At 43.0% G+C, this 22196-nt stretch overlaps 1 long non-coding RNA gene across 2 annotated transcripts in view; it reads left to right on the top strand.

Annotated features, from left to right (window-relative positions):
* LOC114021123 overlaps window positions 1-21971 on the top strand; it is a 148903-nt gene extending 126932 nt beyond the window's left edge. The window contains exons 9-10 of one of the 2 annotated variants that reach the window (XR_006286966.1): window positions 18777-18859; window positions 21137-21971. This is a non-coding gene — a long non-coding RNA (uncharacterized LOC114021123). Of the gene's footprint in view, window positions 1-11834; window positions 18860-21136 lie in introns of those variants that run through there. The other variant, XR_003565792.3, reaches the window with a different exon arrangement.
* The last annotated feature ends 225 nt before the right edge of the window (window positions 21972-22196 follow it).

Genomic DNA, 22196 nt, shown 5'->3' on the forward strand with positions numbered 1-22196 from the left:
GGATTGGGGCTGGAGAGCAGAATTGTTGGTGGTTCTTGAATAGAGTCCCATTGTTCGTTTTTTTTTAATGCCATACTCTGATTCATGTTACCTAGGGTAGAAATATGATTTGAAAACTGAGCTAACCTAATCTAAATTGTACTTACGTACCATAGTGATAGGCACTTTAGATAGATTAAAATATAGGTATATGCCATATATTGGTGGTTGGGAAATGCATTTTATTTTCCAGAAAAAAATTCAAAGAGAAAAGTTTTCATTTTTTTGTCATTTTCCTCCCTGGTTTTCATTGTAAAACCAACCCCCTCAAAAATTCAGTTTTGGAACACTGGAACATTTTTACATTTTGTTTTTTTTTTTGTTGCTGTTGTTACGAAAGCCTGAATTTTCTCAACAAAAACAGCATTTTTCTCATAAAAAAATTCAGTTGATTTAAAAAGGCATTTTTTCATCCAATTTTTTTTTTGAATGAAAAATGTTTGACAAGCTCTAATGCAAGATAACTGACTATGGCATGTGTGTCAGTACCTGTAGATATCCCTAGATTACCTGGGGAGTGGTAAAACAGTCGTGGACAATCAACCTGTGGAACTCATTGCCAGAAGATGTTGTGAAAACCAAAAGTATAACTGAGTTTAAAAAAAAAAATTCGGTACATTAAGGGAAAATAGGTCCATCAATGGCTAATAGCCAAGATGGTCAGGGATGCAAGCCCGTGCTTTGGGTGTGCCTAAACCTTTCATTGCCAGGAGGGGGCTGAATGACAGGGGATGAATCACTCAATAATTGTCCTGTTCTGTTCATTCCCTCTGAAGTATCTGGTGTTGACCGCTGTTGGAAGACCAGATACTGGGATAGATGGACCATTGATCTGACTCAGGATGTCTGTTCTTATGATATTGTATATGTTAATATACCCAGCTGTCCCTGAGTTCTAGATGAGCTTAAAGACCATGTTTAATGCTGAAATTGGAAATAAACAAGGATCATCTGAGAGCAAAAGAGACAGGTGATATTGACCATGAAATCGCACTATGTCATGTAGGGAGTTGTGGGGAAAAAGGCAATGTTTGAGCCATGCGATGTTATATTTCCAAGTTTGAAAGCAAAAAGCCAGGCAGAAAGTTTCATTACCATCTCAGACTGTATTTTACAGCGTGTGGCTGGTAACGGTGCAGCTGGCTCCCTCCCACTGAATACCACGTTACAGATGCCGCATGATGCCTGACATGGGGTAGCAGAGAAAAGAAAACCAGGAGTCTATCCATGGAGTCACATTATAGTCAGAGAAACACTCTAGAGCTTTTCCATTGACTGCAGTAGCAGCAGGCTTTCTCAAGAGGCAAAATGACTATTCTAAATTACTACAAGGCATAAATGGCTTCCTGAAACTACACACACTGCAAGGAGCCTCTCCACCTGCTGCAGAACTGATGTAAGAGCTCCATGCATGTCCTGCTCTCAGCATCCCTTGCAGGGGCGCATTGACTGTCCTGCTCTATGGTTATTCTCTGCCTGCCAGGGCCCTTAGAGGGTCTTGGGAAACGGGGTGAAAGATGGCTCTGGGCTGCTGTAACTTCAACAAGGACAAACAGGCACCTGTACCTCTCCAGAATACAGGGAATCCAAAGGTAATTTAAAGCTACCTTTGCTCCCATGCTGCATCTCTACCCCATGCTCAAGAACAGCGTAACTGAGACTCAAGCTAGTAATTGTTTATACAGAGATCCAGCTGCATCCATCAAAAAGAGTGGAATTAACCTTCCTTATTGGCATTGAGTTTGGAACTTTCCCCCTTTGGCATATGCTATGCTAAGCAACCCAACATAACGACGCCCAAAGCTTTGACTGTTGTGCAGTGTTACTCATGAATTGTTTCAGTGTTTCATGGTTATTTTTGTTTTGTGGCTAGTTTTTAAATAATTCGAATCCAAAAACAAAACAAGAAGAAAAGTGTTTTCCACTTCCTGTGTGTCTGTCTTTCTAGAACACCAGATCCAAATCCCTTCCCATGTTGGGGATCTAAATTTTAATTTATGGGCCCAGGACCATGTCTATAAGATGGATGTAACTCCGAACATGGAATCCCAGCACTTCCTGAGTACTGGGCAAATTTTGGTTTTAATCTGGATATACACTTCTCATCGCTGGCCCATCTCTGTAAAATGCATTTAAAACAAAATATAGGCTTCAACTCCCTTTAAACTTTAGGGAAAGATCTAGATCTGAACTTCTGAGGTCAGTCCTATTGACCAATTTCTCTTATAGTCATAGGCCACAATCTGGCCTGAAGAGAGCGAAACCCAATTTATAATGGATCAAATGCGGGGCTGACTTTTGCCACGTGTATCCCATACAGTGCAAATTTTGCTTCACAGATTTGCTGGCTCTTCACTCACAGATCCTGGAGGTTACTGGGAGAAGTAGGATACGAGTAAGACAATGTCACTCTTTTCCTAATTCCATGTTTATTGGTTGTCCAGTGGGGAAGTGAATCTACTTTCCACCACTACCTTGCATGCCTTGTGTCTGACTCTCTTTGATGGAAGCAGTATGAAGAGTCTGAATGCAGCAGGTAACCATCTGGGGGGCTCGTGGAAAGATGATCCCACCTTCAACAGGTGATTTTGGATGGGATGTGGCACCCTCCAAAGACGGTAAACCGCAAGCCAACGTTCAGTACTTTCACAGTGGTTCTTAAATGTATCGATTGTTTAACACTCAAGGGCTGCCATGCATGTTTAAGGATAGGGATTGGATCATGAGTAGGGGAGCTACAATGCAGGGAGAAAATGTCCTGTTACTAGGAGCATGACTGGGTAACGCTTGTATTAAATCTTGGAGCATTCCAAGGGCAATTTCCAGGATCCTGAGCAAACTCGGGCTGAGCTGCATGCTCCGGCATTTGTTAAAACCTCTGTGCCTTCTCCTGACCAGCCCGACTCTTGGTTACTTACTAAACATTACAAGGTGGGTGGGCAGTGAGTCATTCAAAGCGCCTACATATCTAATACACAGTATATCTACACTTACCACTGTACCACTGGGGAAGAAACTGCTTGGAGTGACCTGGGCTGATACTTGAGATGCAGGATTTTACTGGATTTCAGTGGAACAGGATTTCCTGCCATGTCCGGCTCAGCACATAACACAAGAATATAAACCCAAGAAGTAATATGAAGCAGTATTATGTGATGAGGAAGATTCCCCCTCCGGTACCAATGGATCAGTCCATCAAATATTCCATTGCACAAGCTGACATGTCTCTTCTAAAAATAGACATCTGAACATTCAGTCAATGGAGTAATCCAATTGACTGAACATTCTTGGGGGCTTTATCATTTAAATTGCAATAAATCACGGTATGCCACATGCTGTATTGAGTTGCATCAAGTTACACTGCAGCCAATAACATGTGGTAACCAGATGCAATCAGCGTGCCATGATGTAACTGCATTGAAAATTCAGTGCATGCACTGTTTTGTCTAAAAGCTGAAATAAAATGGCCCTTTTTTAAAATTAGAGAAATTTTATTAAAATCCCTACTGGTGTCGCATTTTGACTTAACTGATATTTGTCCTTTCTTATGCTTTAATTAGTGAGCTTGTTCCAAAGCCCATTGACGTCAGTTGAAAGGCTCCCTTTGACTTCAGTGGACTTTGGATCAGACCCATAGAGAGATTTGCAGTAAGATATAAAAGAATCTCTACAGAGCTGTTCTTAGGACAGCTGGACTTATGCAAGGAGACTCTCAGCACTTCCTTGGGGAGACTGTTCTGCAATCTAACAGCTCTTACCATTAGGAAAATTCTCCTGATATTTAGCCTATTTTTTCCTTTTCTTAACGAAGAGTAATGGAATGACATTATCCTGTGTCTCTTAGGTACCTCCGATTATTCATAATTACATCCCTTTGGACCACCTTAAATATTTTCTCTCCCTCCTTGGTTTAGCATCAGATATTTGTACATAATGGATGAGCATAATCATATTGCTTCCAACATTGTTGTTCCTTAAACAGGAGAGAAACATCTAAACATGATTGGACCCGATCCTCAGCAGATGTAAGCCATTGTAGCCCCATTGAATTCAATGATGAAATCGACATGTGCCCTTAGCTAAAGACTGGTTGCTCTAGAAAGGGACATGGGGGAGAGAGACTCTTATGAGGATGTAAAACCTTTGAAGTCAATGGAGCTATGCTGATTTACACCAGCTGTGAATCTGGCCCAGTGCATTAATATACTCGTGTAAACCCAATATAGTTCCATTGACTTCAGTGTGATGGTAACATTTACAGTGGTGTGAATGAAATCAGACTCGTGCATCCTTAGTGGAATTGTAGGTTGACCTACTGTTGGGGTCAAGAATCAGAGAGAAGGGGGGAAATGAGATCTGATCACCTTCCCCATTATAGGATCCTTCCAAGGGAGGCACTTTAGATGAGGGGGGAAATGCAGCAAAAAAGGACAAAAGAGAAAATGAGCAAGCCAACAAAGAAAAACTCTTGTATTATAAAAACTGAAATCAGCAGTTAATGGGAAGAAGCTGGCCAGTTAACTTAGCTTAAAGAAAGCTGTATCAGTGAGGGGGTATTTGTAGTGACCCCCTCTAGGAGGCATCTGTGAGGGTAAAAGATGACTCACTTCCACAGGTGCAGTGGGGGGCAGGATTTGGCTGCAGGGAGGACACTGAGAGTCAAGTCTGTATGCAATAAAGGAGCTGCTCAAAACAAGACAGTTCACCCTTCTGTGGCCTCTTTCTCAAAGTTCTGGAGAAGTGTCAATCAACAAAGTCTGGTGTCTTAAAGGGGTTTAAGGGAGAAAGTCACCCAACTCCTCTTGGCTTCTAAGTGGGAGTTGGTAGTTCAGCCTGCTTTGGAAAGCCCAGCCTATTCCACACAGCATCCCTGGGAGGTAAATAACTATTATTAGCCCCATTTTACAGCAGGAGACACTGAATCGCAGACAAATTAAGTGACTTGCCCAAGGTCATCAGAGCGAGGGAGAGGACATGGCAAAACTCCCATTGACTTCAGGACGGCAAGGAGTTCGCCCCAGATCTCCAGCCTCCCACCTTTGTGCTCAAACCACTACTCCAGTATTGAAAGCAATACTGGAATAATCATAAGCTGAAACACAGCGCAGTGCATCCAGCTCTCCTGTGGCTACACGGAGATGTCTCTGCATTGTTGAAAATGTGTTTCCCTGACCTTTACAGCTTGTAAAATCCTAGATAGCTGTAACAGTCCAAGCGACAGAGGCAAAATCCTTGAAAAATGGAGCCACGGGGGAAAAAAGTGTCTGTAATTCTTTTAGGCAGAAGGCTTTATGGTGAGCAGCAATTTGAAAGCCTCCAAACAAAAGGGAACTCCATAGGACTTGCTATGTCTTGTGCTTTTCATATTTTCAGGGCAAATACACCAAGAGAGAAATGCTGATGCTGTATCTTCTCTTAGCTTATTACCATAATGGCCCAGCATGCTAAACTGATTGATTTTGCTTTTGCATAGAAGAGAGAGCTCCTCATCTTTCACTTTGTTTTCAGTGATGACATTCTGAGTCTGGGACAGAGGCCTCCACACCAAACGGGCTGAATTTTCAACCGCTGGCATTGAGGTTGAAAACTCTCAGATTCTTCAGTGCTTAAAATCCCGGTACAAACTTTGATTTTTCAAACCAGATTTTTCAAATTTTGATAGTCAGCACTGAGAGTCCCATTCACACTCAACTGCATCTCTGCACCACTGGACTTCCTCTTCCATGACTGACGAAACGTCTACACTGCAATAAAAAAAACCTGCAGGACTGGGTCTCAGAGCCCAGGTCAATTGACTCAGGCTCACAGGTCTCAGGCTGCAGGGCTAAAAATTGCGGTGTCAGCTTTCAGGCTCGGGCTAAAATCTGGGCTCTGAGACACACACCCCATGCAGGGTTTCAGAGCCTGGGCTCCAGCCCAAGCCCGAACATCTCCACAGCCATTTTATAGCCCTGCAGCTTGAGCCCAAGTCCGCTGATCTGGGCCAGCTGTGGCCGTGCCATGCATTTTTTACTGCAATGTAGCTGTACCCTTAGTGACCTACTTATCAAAGTGTGATAATGGTCTTTAAAAACACCAGCTCAGACGCAGGAGAGTTGCCTGCTGGCAGGAAAGCAGATCAAACTAACTCAGCAGACTGTTCCTTTCAGTCTTATTCCAAAATTTGTGTTCTCCGTGATTAATAGGTACCCTCAATTCTCTTCAATATCGCACCTGTCGCCATCGTGTCTGAACGCTTCCCGTGTATGTGTGTCTTTCTTTTCAGCTTAGGCTGTCCAGATGTCCCAGTATTCTTGGGACAGTCCCAATATTCGGGGCTTTGTCTTGTATAGGTGCCTGTTACCCCCCACCCCCCATACCGATTTTTCACCCTTGGTATCTGGTCACCCTATATCAGCTTAGTATATTTCTATGAATATTCCATCTTTGCGCCTCTCATTGGGGGACACTATCATTGAGGGATGGAATAGCAATTGCTATGCTCCTAACATACCTACTGACTCAGGTGAGATACTTGCTGTGGCAAAAAGAAAAATAAAATGGGAACAGTCAGGTCAAATAAATGCCAACAGTCACATGATCGATTACAATGAGCACTGGAAATTATTTAAAACCAATTTCTTTTTGTAAAAAAACAGGTCAGTCTCTCATACTGCATTCTATTAGACAGCCATAGCATAACCTTGGCACCCTATTTGATAGATCTAATATCACTGTATAGTGTTTCTCTAACCAAAAGTTCACTGTTGTAACAATTATCCTTTTGTCTCTGATGATTTGTAAACCTGTTAAAACTTTCCAAATAAATAGATTTTTTTTTAAAATCAGAGAGGTCTTGTTAATTTGTAGCTAGACCCAGGACCTAGTTCCAACATGGATCCTGACCTGCCTTCAAGTACGGTAAGTGGATGGAGGGTGCCATTTCATTCTGTTCTTTCATTCCTGGGCTTGTCTTGGTGGTGGTGGTGGTCTTTTTAACAACATACAAAAAAGAAACAGAAAACACTAGCGCTACCCTGCAGTAGAAATGAAGTGAATCTATGGGAAAGTCTAAAGAATCTCTGAGTGCTAGATTAGATGTTGGATCGCATGCTCATGAAGGGGACTAAGAGTGATGGCCTATAAAGACCTTAAGCCTGGGTGAGCAGGACTAAATGGGTGATGCACCTAGTCACTCCCTACTTCGAGGAGGTGGGCAGAGAAGAGGTAGATTCTTGGCTCTGCCCCCCACGCTCACCCCCAATGCAGCAGCTAGTACATCTGAACTGGGCTGGGTGGTGGTATAATTTGCTGCTTGTATAGGCTACCTCTGACCCTCCCTTTCACTCTCCCACAGAAGGTGGAAGCAGAGAAGGCATTGAGAATCAGAGGGACATGTATGAGTTATAGTGTCCTTTCAGGGTCACTCCTTTGCTCAGTACTGTGCCTAAAGCGATAATCTAACCCTTAACATCCACCTTTAAGTAACCCATTGGAACGAGCACACTGCTGTATAAAATGCTACAGCTTTGTGATTTTTCTGTGCTACCCTTCAAACTGGCCATGAAAATGATTCCTTTAGGTCCAAGAGGGGATGGAGAATGAAAGGAAGCAGGAAAGGGGGAAAAAATAGAGATGGAGCGTAAGGAAAGATTGGTTGCTTCAGTTCTTCTGATTCTGATCACACTGAAGCTGTGACGGAGTGCTGGGAACTAGCTGAGCTAGCACTCTGGTCACTTAAACACAAATTCATTTTGCCCCGGGTTGACCTGACAATGCCTAATTAGTAGATTAGAGTGGGGTAGGGGTGAACTAATGAGCAAATTGGCTCATTAACACAGGAGGTATAAGAAGGCAGAGGAAGTGCAGGGGAGGGAGGCAGGCTAGAAAAGCCAGAGCCAGGAAGGATCTCTGGGTAGAGACATTGCTTCCCTCCCCTTGGCAGAGAACTGAGGAGAAACTGAAGCTGTACATAAGGTGGCGTGTGGATCAGACAGGTGGTGGGAAGTAAATAAACTGCTCTGAGGTGTTTAACAACTAAAGGTCTCAGAGTCTGTGTAGCCAGAGCAGAAGTCAGGAGCAACGATGTCGGCCTGTCACAGAAGCCAGTGGCCAAATGTCCATTGATTTCCGTAGGAAAAAAAGCAGGGCCGAGCCCTTAATCTGCAATGTTTGAATTGTTTGTTAAATTTCCAGAAAGGCTCCCTTGATATCTTGGAACTTCGTTGAATTTTCAAAATGTCAATGGACGGCATCAGGTCCTTGAAAGATGCTGTCTCCCCTGCCCCCTTCTAGAGAAACTATCACTAGCTCTCAGTGCATGTGGGTTTTGGCACTGGGTGCAGCGATATTCTCTTTGTATGTATTATTTCTTTAGTTACATGGAGAGAGAGGCTATAGCAGGGGTGGCCAACCTGTGGCTCCGGAGCCACACGCGGCTCTTCAGAAGTTAATATGCGGCTCCTTGTCTAGGCACCGACTCCAGGGCTGGAGCTACAGGCGTCAACTTTTCAATGTGCCGGGGGGTGGGGGGGCTGCTCACTGCTCAACCCCGGCTCTGCCACAGGCCCTGCCCCCACTCCACCCCTTCCCGCGCCCTCCCCTGAGCCTGCTGTGCCCTCGGTCCTCCGCCTTCCCCTCCCCCCCCGAGCCTCCTGCATGCCACAAAACAGCCGATCGGGAGGTGCAGGGAGGGAGGGGGAGGCGCTGATCAGCGGGGCTGCCAGTGGGTGGGAGGCACTGGGAGCAGGGCTGGGGAGCTAATGGGGGGAGTTGCTGACGTATTACTGTGGCTCTTTGGCAATGTACACTGGTAAATTCTGGCTCCTTCTGAGGCTCAGGTTGGCCATCGCTGGGCTAAAGCCACAAAATTCAACATTCAGATATGGATCAGAAATGTCTCCTAACTTTGAGGTGTTGGGAACTGGGCTTTTGAAGCTGTGTCCCGATAGGGGGTAATATTTAGGCTGGCTTGCAATGTTATGGTTATTATCTGGCTGTGAGGACTCCCAAGGCACTTGAGTGTGTTTGGGGAAAGGGAAATGTTTCACGGAGGTATTTAGCTAAGCTGCACTGATACTATGCTATTTTGTGTCATTGCTGTCGTGACTACCATCCCGTCCCATAAAGCAGGCTCTGGGTAGAATAATAATAGTAGTTTGTATTTCTGTAGCATCTTTCAGCAGAGATTCTCAAAAACCTTTGCAACCAGTTCTCCCCAAATCTCCTCCATGGCAAGAAGTAGAAAATGATCCCTCTTTTGCACACCAGACAACTGATAGATACAAGGGTTAAGTGATTTGCCAAAGATTACACAGTAGGTCAGTGGCAGAAGAGACTCTAGGTCATCTGATGCTTTGTCAAATACCTTAACTCATGGGAAGAGAAAATGCTTGTATGGTTATGTCATAAAACAAAAAATGAACTAATTGTGCCAAAAAAAATTAGACAAAAAGGTGGATCCGGTGGATTATACAGTGTAATTCATTTTGCCTGCATTTGTTGATCCACGGTTGGATAGGTAGATTTTTTTCTGTAGCTGCATCGCTGGCAGCCCACTAAAAGCTGGCTCATAATTTGTCGTTACCTTTGGTGGTTACTGAATGACCATACCTGGGAGTTAACTCTCTTGTATGGTCTTCCCATAATGATAAAGTGGTTCTTTTAAGAATTCGATGACTTGCCAAAAATCTATTATTGCACAAGTCTACAGCCTTTTCCAAAATAATTTATAGGACAACTGTGCTATGAGTGACTAAAAAGCACAAGAAAGACTCTCATTTAATATCAGCTGTCCAATCCATTTTACCTGTCTATGCATTTTTAATGTGCCCATCACCGTAGTATAGAGATGTCATAGATATAAGAGCAGCATTTATTTTCTTTTAAAGCACCATATTCTCCACCCCTCCTATTTTCAATGCCGCTGTCTTCCATGGGTAGTTCTTGTGTGCTTGTCTCCACCACACGTTCTGCTGGACAGCCTGCAGCCAGCTTGCACAAGATGTGTCTAACCTTGCTCTCTGAAAATGGTGAACAAGAGTTAGATTCAGCCTGAACTCTGGTGAAGAGGAACTCCACAATCAAGAGCCTGACACCAAGAATGTCTAGTTCCCCTGACTTTGTGTTTTGCTCTGGGCTCTATCTGCCCTCATGTGATGAACTGTATTAGGTCTTGTGCATGTTTTTGTTGGTATAACCTAGGGTGTGAATTTCATCTGATTATATCTATATGTTACTTGGGAAGGAATTTAAGCTAAACCAAAAAAAGCCTAATTGTTTTCATTATTAATATAGATGAACTTTCCATGCAAGTATTAACAAACCTTATTCGTAACCCACATTTGTTACTTTTGAAAGGTCTGTTTCTGTTTGGTCTACCTCTTATCATTATCAGCATATTAATTTTGTTCCATTTCCCCAGCCGGTAACCAGAGGTTATAAAATCTGCATCCCCCCCATCTCCTGATTGAGAGAATTTCCCATCCTTTATTTTTCCATCTCACTAATGTTGGAAGAATCTGTCCTTTTCCAAAACAGAGCTATTACAAATCTGGCTGTTACTAGTAAGTGCTATTAATGTGTCTTTCCTCAGGTTTGTCACCTCCTCTGGACCGTCAGCTAACAGAACTGCATTGGGTTGTATGTGTGTAGCTTAACTTTAGTTAACTTGAAAATTCTCTTTGTTGTTTTCCACCAATATGCTATTATCTTAGGGCATTTTCACCATATGTGCGGAAAGGTCCCTATTCCTCCACATCTTCTCTTTTTTTATATATTTTCCTTAGCTTGAATGGAGCGAAGTACGATTGATAAAGTACCGTGCGCTTATACTGGAAAAAGTGTGTCCACATGGGGATTTTCCTGGTATAACTTCTATTATCAACAAGGCCTAAGCAGGATTAGATCGACAGTCCTTAGTACAAAAGGAGAGTGATTGTCTAGTGGTTACAGCAGGAAATAGTCATGATCGGGTTAGCTAGGTTACCCAGAGTATTATGGGATGAAGATATGCTCCACCCTTCCCTTACTTCCTGTTTAATCAGTCGGAAATTCCCCCCTACTCGCACACACACACACACACACACTGTTGTGATGCAGTCAGATAAAGCAGCATGTTCCCAGGTGATTTGTTATTTTTGTTGCACTGAGCTGTCTCTTTACAAAAGCCAGGATTTTGGATTCTTGCTTTCCAACTTCAGCTCTGCCTTTTAAATTGCCTTGGGGCAAATCGCTTTGGCCCAGATTGTCACTAGTAGCCTCGGTTGTTGGGTGCCCAGCTTTAGACACCTGTGGATTGCCTCTCAGAGGTGCTGGCTACACTCATTGCTCTGTGTCTTTAATTAGCTTTGATTAGCAGGCCCAAGGAGTCCTATACTGGACACCCAACAAAGGAGGCTCCCAACATTTGAGGTGATTTTAAAAAATATTTCCTTTCCTTTCCCCCACATTTTCCATCTTCAAAAGGTGATATGAACACTTCAATCTCCCCCACAGTGGTGTTTGTAAGGCTGAAATATTTACCGCTAGCCATTTGTAAGGGGCAGCATGTAGCTGTGATCACCCAGATGCTGACCAGGGAATGAACTGTGACTCAGAAAGCCCCATTTTGGTCTGTGATTCCTCCTTTGCTTCAGGGGAACAGTGAGCTGCATCCATGTACAGCACTCCTCTGTACCAGCTCAGCTGTGCCGACCAGCAAGTGGGAAGATGGGAGTCCACTGCCCATCCATCAGCATGGAGAGGCTGGCAAAGGCTAGTCTTTCTTCCCCAGCCATCCTGGGATGCAGGTAAGCTATGCAGGGCAGAAGGGCGTGCATTACACCTCCTCTTACTCTGCTGTGCTGGCAGTAGGGTGAGTCACAATCTTGCCCTGAGTAATTATAAAACTCTTTGAGATCCTTGAACTCTACCAATGGTGAATATTATTGTTTCAGATATCATACAGTATGATAATTGTTCCCCACCTTGAGCTCTCCTTCAAGCTTAATGCATAAAAAGATGACAGCCCTGCTTTCTAGTCATGAGCTGTAATTTTTTGAAGTGGTCTCTCCCCATTCTAGCTCTTTATATCAGGTGGCACCAGAGTTCCACGTTTGCTAAAGAGAGCCCCCAGTCACGAAGTTTGGGTCCTCTGGCATTGTATCTAAATGTGGTCTCCCCCATCTTCCAGGGTGGTGTCACAGGGCTCACTGACGGCTAGCGGTGCCTCCTGTAGGCCGCCTGGGAATTAGCTCTGCCAGACATTGCACTCCCCCTCCAGCAGTGTCTTCCCCTGTGCTGTCTCACCCTGCGGCCCCTCACAGTCAAGGGACTGCAGTCACCTCTTTGTCACTTAGCCCTCTGGCCAGGTCACTAATGTCCTTCCCTTCCGGGGAAGGCAAAGTCCTTCCAGACCTGCTGTCTGGCTAGCATCTCCAGTGCCCTTGCCACTGGCTGGTAGGGGACCCCAGGCCCACCCGCTACACTGGGTTCCAGCCCAGGGACCCTGTAAAAAGCAGCCAAAGTCTCTGCAAAGTCCCGTCCCTTGCTGCTGTTTCCCTGGTCTTCTCCTCTCTCTGGGTTTGCAAGCCTCCCAACTGACTCACTCCACTCAGGGAGTGGCTGCAGGCTACTACCCTGGCATGCCAGCACAGCACCACCCCCTGGTCTGTAGCCAGCTTCCCAGCTTTATAGGCCCCACCTCTTCCTGCACAGGTGAGCCTGCATGCAATCAATTAGTTCCCTGCTCCCTGGCTCCTCCTCTAGGTGTACCCTGGGAAATTAATTGGCCGGCGTGGCCATCTTGACCCCTTCCAATCCTGTGTGGGGTGGACACCCCACCATGGGTGGTCAGATGAAGGGAAAAATTCTCTGCAAGAATGAGTAGTCAAAACTCCATTGAAGTCAATGGGTCTGTGCTCATTTACGCCAGCAGTCAATTTGGCCTGGTGCATTCTGGACTGGTATGAGCCGTTTTTGAGGAAGAGAGAACAAATCATAACATCTGGAAGTGGACCAGACCTGAATTTCATAGGAGTTCAGATATGCTGTTTGGGTTTGGACCCATTTCTTATACGAAACAAATTATATATTTCCATGTCTTTTTCTCTGTATTAAACCCGCTCGTTTGAACACAGGATCAGTCATGAATATTTTCACTTTCATAACAGAACGGATCCAATAGCTCCTAAAAATTAAAAACCCACCTACCATAATTGCTTTCTTTTTGAGCTCCTTGCAGTAGGTCCCAGTAGTTTAAATAAACATTGCATGAGTTTTGCAGCTCATAAAGACTAGAGGTGGCATTCTTTGTTTTGGTTTCTGGGATCCCAGTGTCAAACTTGTCTTCTTTGTTGGAAGATTAATAGAAGTTTGGGTTTGGCAAGGAATCATGATATGAGAAAGGACATCACTTAGCAGATACTTAAAGTGCGGTCAGGCTCTGAAAATTGACTCTTAGAAATGACATTGTGGTTTTCCATATTTATTTTCTCTCCATGACTTCCAGAAACAATCTGCTGAGTTAACAGATCTAAAGGTGATTTGTCAAACTGCCAACCCTACAAACTCAGTCTGGGGTCTGAAACCCCAACCCTCTTTTTTGGTGCCTCTTCCATTGTCATCGGTAAGAGGAATTCCACAATCTGAATTGAGTTGACAATTTTGTTGATAGACGCATGAGGCAGAGTAGACTCCAGCGCGCACTCCCACAGCTGCATTGACTCTTCAGGGCTATCAAGAGTAACAACTTGTTTGGGTCATTGGCAGAGGTAACGCAAAGACACCCAGGGAGAAAACTGTAAAGTAGGGCTAGGATAGGACATTGGTAAAGACAGTGGCCTGATACTTGGTTCAATTCCCAGCTCTATGACAGACTTCAGTATGACCTTACAAAATCATTACCGCTCTCTGTGCCTCAGTTCCATCACTGTGAAGTGGAAGAATATTTCCTTATGGTCACCTTTTGCCTACCTTCTCTTTCTACATATATATACAGAGCCTAGCATGATCGGGGCTCCAATCTCAGCAGATATTATAATACATGGGTACAGGAGTGGATTTACCATGAAACAAACTATGTGATAGCATGGGGCCCCCAACGACAGGGCGGGGGCCCAAAATGCAGGACAAATATCTGACTAGCTGCCCCTGAGTCCTGGCCGGCGTTGCAGCAGGGCTCAGGAATATGAAGGAAAAAAGAATGAAAAACGGGGCGGGGGGGAAATAAGAGGGAATGTTCCTTTTCTTGGCTGGGTTTCCAAGGGGGGACCCTGAAAATGAAGCTGCGCACAGGGCCCCACTAACTCTAAATCCGCCACTGCATGGGTAAGTTCCACAGAGGCTAAGGTGGAGGAAGCTCCAGCCCCAAGCAATGGCACCGAAGGAACGCTACTCAAGCAGTAGCCTCCTTTGCTCCTTCGGCCGTGACTGGTGGATCTATGCAGCAGTGGCCCCAACAGCCTCTTCTCTTTCCCCAGCTTACCCTGTGTGAATCTGCCTTGTCCAGGTGGGCTTCACGCCACACATGGGCATGGCTCTGCCGCATGGACTCCACAGATCCATGCTGGCTCTCCAGAGTCCCCACCTTCAGTCCCTCAGCTAATGCATCTGGTGTTCTCATGGGGCCTGGAAGAGTGGAACATATATATATATATATATATATATGGGGCAGGGGAGCAGAATTCCACCCCCCCCATTTTAAAGCTTGGTAGATTCTTGAATTCCGTACATTAAATGTATCTTTGAAGCTACTTGAATATTTCTGAAACAAAGACGTGTAGTGAAAACAAAGATAAAACCTCTAGGCAAATGGCATCTGGAATTACAAGAGACAGACAGACACATACGACACACTACTGTAATTTTAATTGCCTGCAAGCTAACCCCCTTTTCCCCCCACTGTCTTTCTCCTCCCCCCCGCCCCTTCTCTCTTCCCTCTCTCCTATTCCTCCTCCCCCCCTCCCCTCCCCATGCGAGTTAATCTGTTGGCTACATTCTCAGCTTTTCTTTTGCTTCTGGTTTCATTTTCAGATGACAAAATTCAAGGCACACAGCTCTGCTGTCTGGTTGCCACGGCAACGGCAGCCTATTATCGTACCTTGTCATTCATCAAGAAAGAATTGCACTTGACAGAGATAGACCAAAATGCTTGCAGTTTGCAGCATTAAAAAAAAAGAGAGAGAGAGAGAGAGAAAGAAAGAAAAAAACTGTTTTCTTTTCTTCCAAGTGTGTAAAAGGCCTTTAATGCCTGTTTAGTTACATGTTATATTTAACATTGCTTATTACACGCAGTGGTGATTGTCAATACTTATAGAAATAGATCTTTCCTCTTCAAAAATATATTTCAGTAAATTTCACAGATCTGTCTTACTTCATTCTTTCAAGTCTCCCCCTCAGCCCTGATGCAGAATATAAAAGGAAATGGTTAAATGATACCTGTTTTGCATGTTGAATTCTGAGTGACCACACAAATGCTGCTTTTCTGCTTAATTATGCCTTGTGTTGGTTAGCCTTCTTTCTCTCCTTCTAATACTCAAAAATAATTAGCAGGATACATAATTGAATTTTATCTTGAATTGATTTAATTCTTCAAGTGCGTGATGCCTGTGGAATATAGGAGCTTGGAAAGAAAATACGTGTGCATGTGTTTATATATAATATATGTGTCGGTGGAGATTGCTCTGAGCAGAAAATCTGTAATCACCCTTTCTAAAGTTGGACCAGTCCCAAATTCATTGTTCTTCAAAGGCAGGAAAAGGTAATTACGTGTTGTTTTGCCTACCTCATCTTTGCCATTTGAATTAACCCAAATTAATTCTTGAAATATGTAGCCTAATATCTTTTTGTTATTGAATGCAACTTATATGTTGAAACTCCTAGAATTATTATTTTTAAATCTGACTATATTCCTATTAACTGTATGGTGGGTTCAATATCTGTAATAGGGTTTGCTATTTTTAAAAAGGTTTTGAACCAGTGTTCTCTTACATTGGTCAATTTGCTTGTTAAAGGTGGGATATGTTGTAAAATACTTGTATTGGCCATGTGGTATTTTAAGTACATATCCTCTTTGCTTGAGTTTTGAATCTTGGATTGTTGAATCTTTTGTCCCAGAGATCAGAAAAAGAGGAAAGAGAGATAGTGAAGGAGGAAGATAGAGTGCACTTAAAAAAAAAAATCCTTGCACAGATTCTCCTGTGAGCTCTGTTTATTTTCAATAAGTGTTATAATCAGCCTTCAGGTCTGAGGTGCCATGAGCTTTTGAAGATCACTTTCTGCTCCTCACCAAAAAAGAAATCTGCGTGCTGCTCTCTTTTGATATTAAAGCCTTTTCCCTACACCAACTCCCACATGGGTAAGGGATACAAAGGAAAAGTACACAGTTGTGATTGCCCAAAATCAAATGCAGATCTTTTCATTAGAGAGGTGCTCAGTGCATGCTCGCTGGGAAATTCTCCAGAGGACACATTCTTACCATTTCAAATTTACAAACCTAGGACACTTCTTGACATGGATCTCAAATTTATTTGCAGCCCCAAAACAAAAAAAGGCAGAGAGAATGAGATGCACTTAAATGGTTAGTTCCTAGAGCCACTTCTGAACTTTTTAGTTTAATATTGCCACAACACCAGTGTTCATTTCCTGTTCAACTTCAGCCCTACCTTTTGATTTTTAAATCTCCCTTAGGCTAGTGGTTTCAGCAGACAAAGAAATGAACAGGCAGAAACAATTAAACTAGCAGATACAGTGAAAACCAACACCACAGCACTTTCACAGAAATTGCAGCATATGAACGAATTCTGTCATGGATTTGATGTTCTAGCAGTCAGTCTTATCCTTACTGGTTTTTCCAGCCTTCCTTTTGGCTAGAGGAATTCTGTTTTCCCTTAGGACCTCATAAATACATACAGGCACTGAAAATATTTTATGTGTATATTAATATTACATGATAAACTTGGGGGAGAAGAGAAAAATCCTAAATCTAGATCTTCTTAATTGCAAAATGGCTCCTTAAACCCTTTTTAAATGTCCACATATGTCTTTAAGAAAAATTGGAATTTGGAATGTTTATACAGCCCTGCACAGTGCAAGTTAGCTATCCTTTAAATTAGCGATTCAAGTTGGTTTACAGCCTGAAAAGTCTGTAACAAGACACAAGTGTTATCTGTTAAGAAAGAAATGGATTTTTTTTATTGTCTGTGTGTCTGTGCTATTAGACAGACTGGCAGCCAAAATGCCAGCTATAAAAGCACTTTCAGTAGGAGGGGGAGGCTACTGGGCATTAACAAAGAAATAATTAACTCACTCAAAAACTAGCCTTTATCCATCACTGCTTTAGACTATTTATTTATCTTGCCCAAGTATTTATGTATCTGTTGATCAACTCCTGCAACACTTAGGGAAAAATTCCATTTAAGTCAACACATAGCTCTTTTATAGTACTTTTCATCCATAGATCTCAAAGCACTTTACAAAGAAGGTCAGTGCCATTATCCCCCATTTTACAGATGGAGAAACTGAGGCACAAAGAGGTAACGTGATCACACAGCGGACCGGTGACAGAGCTGAGTCAAAGTCCAGTGCTCTTATCTATGTTACTGGGTATTCTTAACTCTACATTTTGATATGTGTACAGAAAAGTTGTCCTAACCATGCAGCTGGTAATGTTCATAGATTCACAGATGTTTTTAAGGCCAGAAGGGACTACTATGATTATCTAGTCTGACCTCCTGCACAACCCAGGCCAGAGAACCTCACCTACCATCCAATGCTGTGGCAGCCACTTTAGTTTTATTTGATCTCTGGCATATGGGAAATGGTTGATTCTCCGAAGTCAAGCTTTGAGAGCACATTTGGCCCTTCTTCCAGCTTTGAAGTCAGCCTTGATCTATGAAAACGGTTCCAGTTGCAGATATGCTTTATAAGGGTCCGACTCAATAAAAAGCCAGTCCTGTTCTGGCAGCGTGGCGGTCCCATGCAAGCCTCTAAAAATGGACTTTCCAGGCGAGGAAAGCTATTACAAGAACTGAGCTGAGGTTGCACTGGGTGAGAGTCAGATGGAGTTTTACTGAATCCAGCCGCCGCTGTCGGCATAATAAACCACCTCTTGTAAACCGAAACCTTTTTGGCTGGTTTTCTTTCTGCATTTTAGTGAGGGTGGGTTTATTTATTTATCTCCCCTCCCTCCCCCTCCCGGCTGTTGTGAAAATTTGAAGGCTGCTGTTAGTAAACTTAAAACACTATATATAAAACCACAGCATGATGTGAGCTTACCTGCAGTTCAAAGGAGATGGGAGGTGACAGTGGTACTTGAGTGTGTCTGAAATTAAAATGTCTTGGCCCCGATTCTGACCTTTACTCATGATGAGTAACATCTTACTCCCTGAGTAATCACTTTGAAATTCCTAAAGCTACTCTGAGTAAGGTGCTACTATAGGATTACTCACAGGGGGATCATCCCATTCTGATCCCTTTTCTCATGCTACACAGAACCTTTCTCTGCACATAGTCCCATTAATTTCAGTGGGACTACTTGTAGAATAAACTACTATTCAGTGTGAGTTAGGGGTGTCAGAATTTGGATCCAACTATAGTATGATTCATCTCAATTCAGCGTTTCACAATCAGGGTCTTAAGAATTGATCCATTGAATTTTGCTGCAGGAATGACTTTGGGATTTGGCCCAATGATAATATTTCACATTCACATAGCACTTTCAATCTGACCAGATGTCAAAGCACTTTAATAAAATGAATATTTTTTTTTATGAGCACAAGTTGGGTGGAGACAAGGCAGCGATGAAGCTGGTGGGCCGAGGAAGCAACGGGCATTACTGAAATGATCTCTCCTCCACCACTGAGTAAGTAGCCTACCAGTCCCCTTTGGCCAAAAAAGTTGTAAATGTAGGGATGGTTTTGGATCCCAAATAGCTCCTAGATTCTTAGGTTGCATTAGTGGCTAGAGTTAGCTTTTTTTTTAAAGGGGAATGTGACCATTTCTCTCTGACATGCATACCATGCCTTGGTGACCTGCAGACTGGATAGCAGCGATGGCTCTGCATGGGGTTAACCTTGAAGACCACTGAGCAGCTACAGCTTATGCAAAATGTGGCTGCCTACTTGCTTACTGGTGTTAGCCAGAAGGCACATCTCATTCCAGTTTCCTAAAGACAGCACTGGCTCCATAGTTACTCCAAATCAAAGTACTTTCTCTGGGTATTTAGCTGGGTCCTGGATGCTTGAGGGAGCCTATCCCTATAGGCCCTCTATGGTGGCTGAGGTCAGCTGGGACACTTTTGATGACAGTTCCCCAGATATACTAACCCAGGAACTGTCAGCAAAAGTGTCCCAGCTGACCTCAGCCACCATGGAGGACACTGTCAGTGCAAGTCCCCCAATTCACTTCCAATCCTGGTCCACAAGAGCCTGAGTTCATGATAGCCTTTTTTTAAAAAAAAACCTCAGACTTGTGCTTGAGGAGGGCATTTGTGGGATTAGTGTATATTTTGTTGGTAGGTGAACTCCGTTAAAATCTAGGAGAGGCTTTTTCACACCATGCATAATTAATCTGTGGAACTCATTGCCCCAAGACATCACTGAAGACAAAAGATCAACAGCATTCAAAAAGGGTTATGCATTATATAAATAATAAGAACCTCCACAGCTACATAAGAGTTTAAAGCTTCAGGTTTGACCTGCACAGTCTTTAATGACATAGGACCAGCCTAGATGGGATACCAGCTTTCCCCCCATGCAATGCTGCACAGCTGAGGTCAGCACAGGCCCTTGGTTTAACAAAGAGGGAAGTGCTCGTCGGGCATTCTCTGTGAGGCCCTTTGAATTGGGAACTCGGTGGTCCAAAATAGCCCTAACCCCTTGACAGTTAGGGATGCAAAGCTCATTGATTCTCCCTAGCTTTGGGGAGGGAGGAGACAGGAGGGAGCTGAGCAGTGATGATAGTGAGGAGAGGTGGTGCTGCTTATTTTCTATTTGGTCACTGCAGGTTAGGTTTGAGATGAGTTTAAATGAGTGGATTTGTAATTCATCAGAATTTTTGGCAAGGGAAGGTGGCTAGGCCTGGAATGGATATTCGTAGTGGATGTTTCTGCATTAAATAAAATAAAATGGGCTACGGATATGTAATGGTTTTAAATCCTGCAAGCATGAGGCCCTAAACCAATCCCTTCATGCTTGGCGTTAGGAAAACCCATCCCCTAAGGGCAGATTATTCCATTACTGTCCATTATGGTAGTCTCTTGCTCCTCCCTCTGAAGCAACTGGTGCTGGCCAGTGCCAATGACAGGAGATGGACCATTGGTTTGATTGGATATGGCAAGGCTTGTGTTCCAAAGTCTTGTGGGTTATTTTTTTCAAAACTGTACAGCATCGGAGCGGGGCCCCTCGTTTAAACTAAATAAATTATTGTATGTCTGTCTTAATCACTTCATCAAACACTAAGAAATACAATGGGATGCATATTCCAATCTCTGTCAGTGACTCATTGTGTGACTCTGGAGTCAAATCCCGTAAGTCAACTTTAAATTTAAAAACTATGTCTAGTAATGATCAAGTCAGGTACTCAAAAATTAAGGCACACAGATTAATGGACAGTGTGAAATTTTTGACCTGAGCCTTAACTGAGCCTAAATTAATACACGCATAAAATGGGTCTTTTTTTTTCTGCTTTACCATTCCTCACAGATGGGTGCAAGGCTCATTTGAATTCATGCTCATAAACATTTACAATTAACTGAACCCTATTTTTATACTGGGGCAAACCAACCCACTACATTCAAACACCCTCAGATTTTTGGAAAGTTTACTTTGCAGTTTGGAGCCAGATCCAAATGTCATGGGTCAGGAATCAGTTTACTAATTAGATGCAAAACTATTTCCAGACAAAATATCTACAAAATTTTAATGAGGCACCAGAGTGGGTTGTTGTGGTCTCTCTGTCTCTTTCTGTTTTATAGGTATCATTTGAACCTGTTAAACAGTAAGTACCTTTTTGTTTCATCATCATCATCAAAGCATTTTGGCAGCTATTCCAACTGGATTTCAGAGCTTCTCCATCTTTTCCTCAAATTCCTGTTCTCACTTTATTGTTGTGTTAAAAGCCTGTATCTGATTCCTCCTAGAGGGACTCTATTAGCTCCCAGAAAGAAGATGCCTGATCAGAAGAGGCAGCTGGTTAGACCCACTAGTAACTGCTGGATTACCACACGCTATACACTTACTTTAAAAAGATCCTACTGAAAAAGCAACACAAGAGACAGAACTTGGAGGCTTCAAAAGTGAACAACGGAGAGAATGAAAAGCCCTTCACTGTCTTCTATACTCTTTTTGTTTGTTTCAACCTGACTACATTAAGCACCTCTGCATTATATTAACATGTTCTTGACTAGGAGTGGGATTTTTCAGAATAGCCTCCGGGAGTTACGTGCCACTGGGAACTGAGTGTCTAACTCCTTTAGGGTTATTTTAAAACTCCAGACTTCAACTGCTGTATTAATTTTCTGACTTTTGATTTTTGTTGCAATTTGGGAGTTAAATGAAAAAACCTGGAAAAAAGTCAACTGAAGTTTGGTATGGTTTTTGACCAGTTCTGTTATTGATAAATGTTTCTGTATGCAACCCAAAGAAAGAGTAGCCATAACTGCTGTTGTAAATGCCCTTGTTTCGTCCTGTCTGCAGTTTTAATTTTCAGGACATAGTGGGCTGCTGATCTTGCTCCTGTAGTTTTGCCCTCACAGATACCTGCAGATGCACTTTGTACTACTTAGATGTCTATGCATTATTGCCAACCTCCGGCCTTCCAAAACTGTGAGATTATCTTAAAACTCATGAGATTTTTTTTTAAATATACATTTTGGATTTGCTTTATTTGCCTTATAGTTTTAGAATATTTAGGTTACACTTGGGTCACATTTTCAACCTTTACTCTGCAACCATAAGGGCTAGAAATTTTTTTTTTTTAAATAAAAGATGCGATTATCACATAATTACATGATTCCAGGAGCTGGATTTCAAGAGAAACACCAAATATTGTCAGACTCATGATAAGATCAAGAGACTTGGCAACACTGTCTATGGTATCAGATAATTAGACATCTAGGGACTATAAAATGTCTACAGAATTACATCCAAGGACTTGAGTCCACAATTATTTGTGGTTGCACCAATGCTGATGCTAACTAG

Source organism: Chelonia mydas, chromosome 22 (genome assembly GCF_015237465.2).
Source record: "Chelonia mydas isolate rCheMyd1 chromosome 22, rCheMyd1.pri.v2, whole genome shotgun sequence".
In the NCBI taxonomy this organism is placed as follows: domain Eukaryota; kingdom Metazoa; phylum Chordata; order Testudines; family Cheloniidae; genus Chelonia; species Chelonia mydas.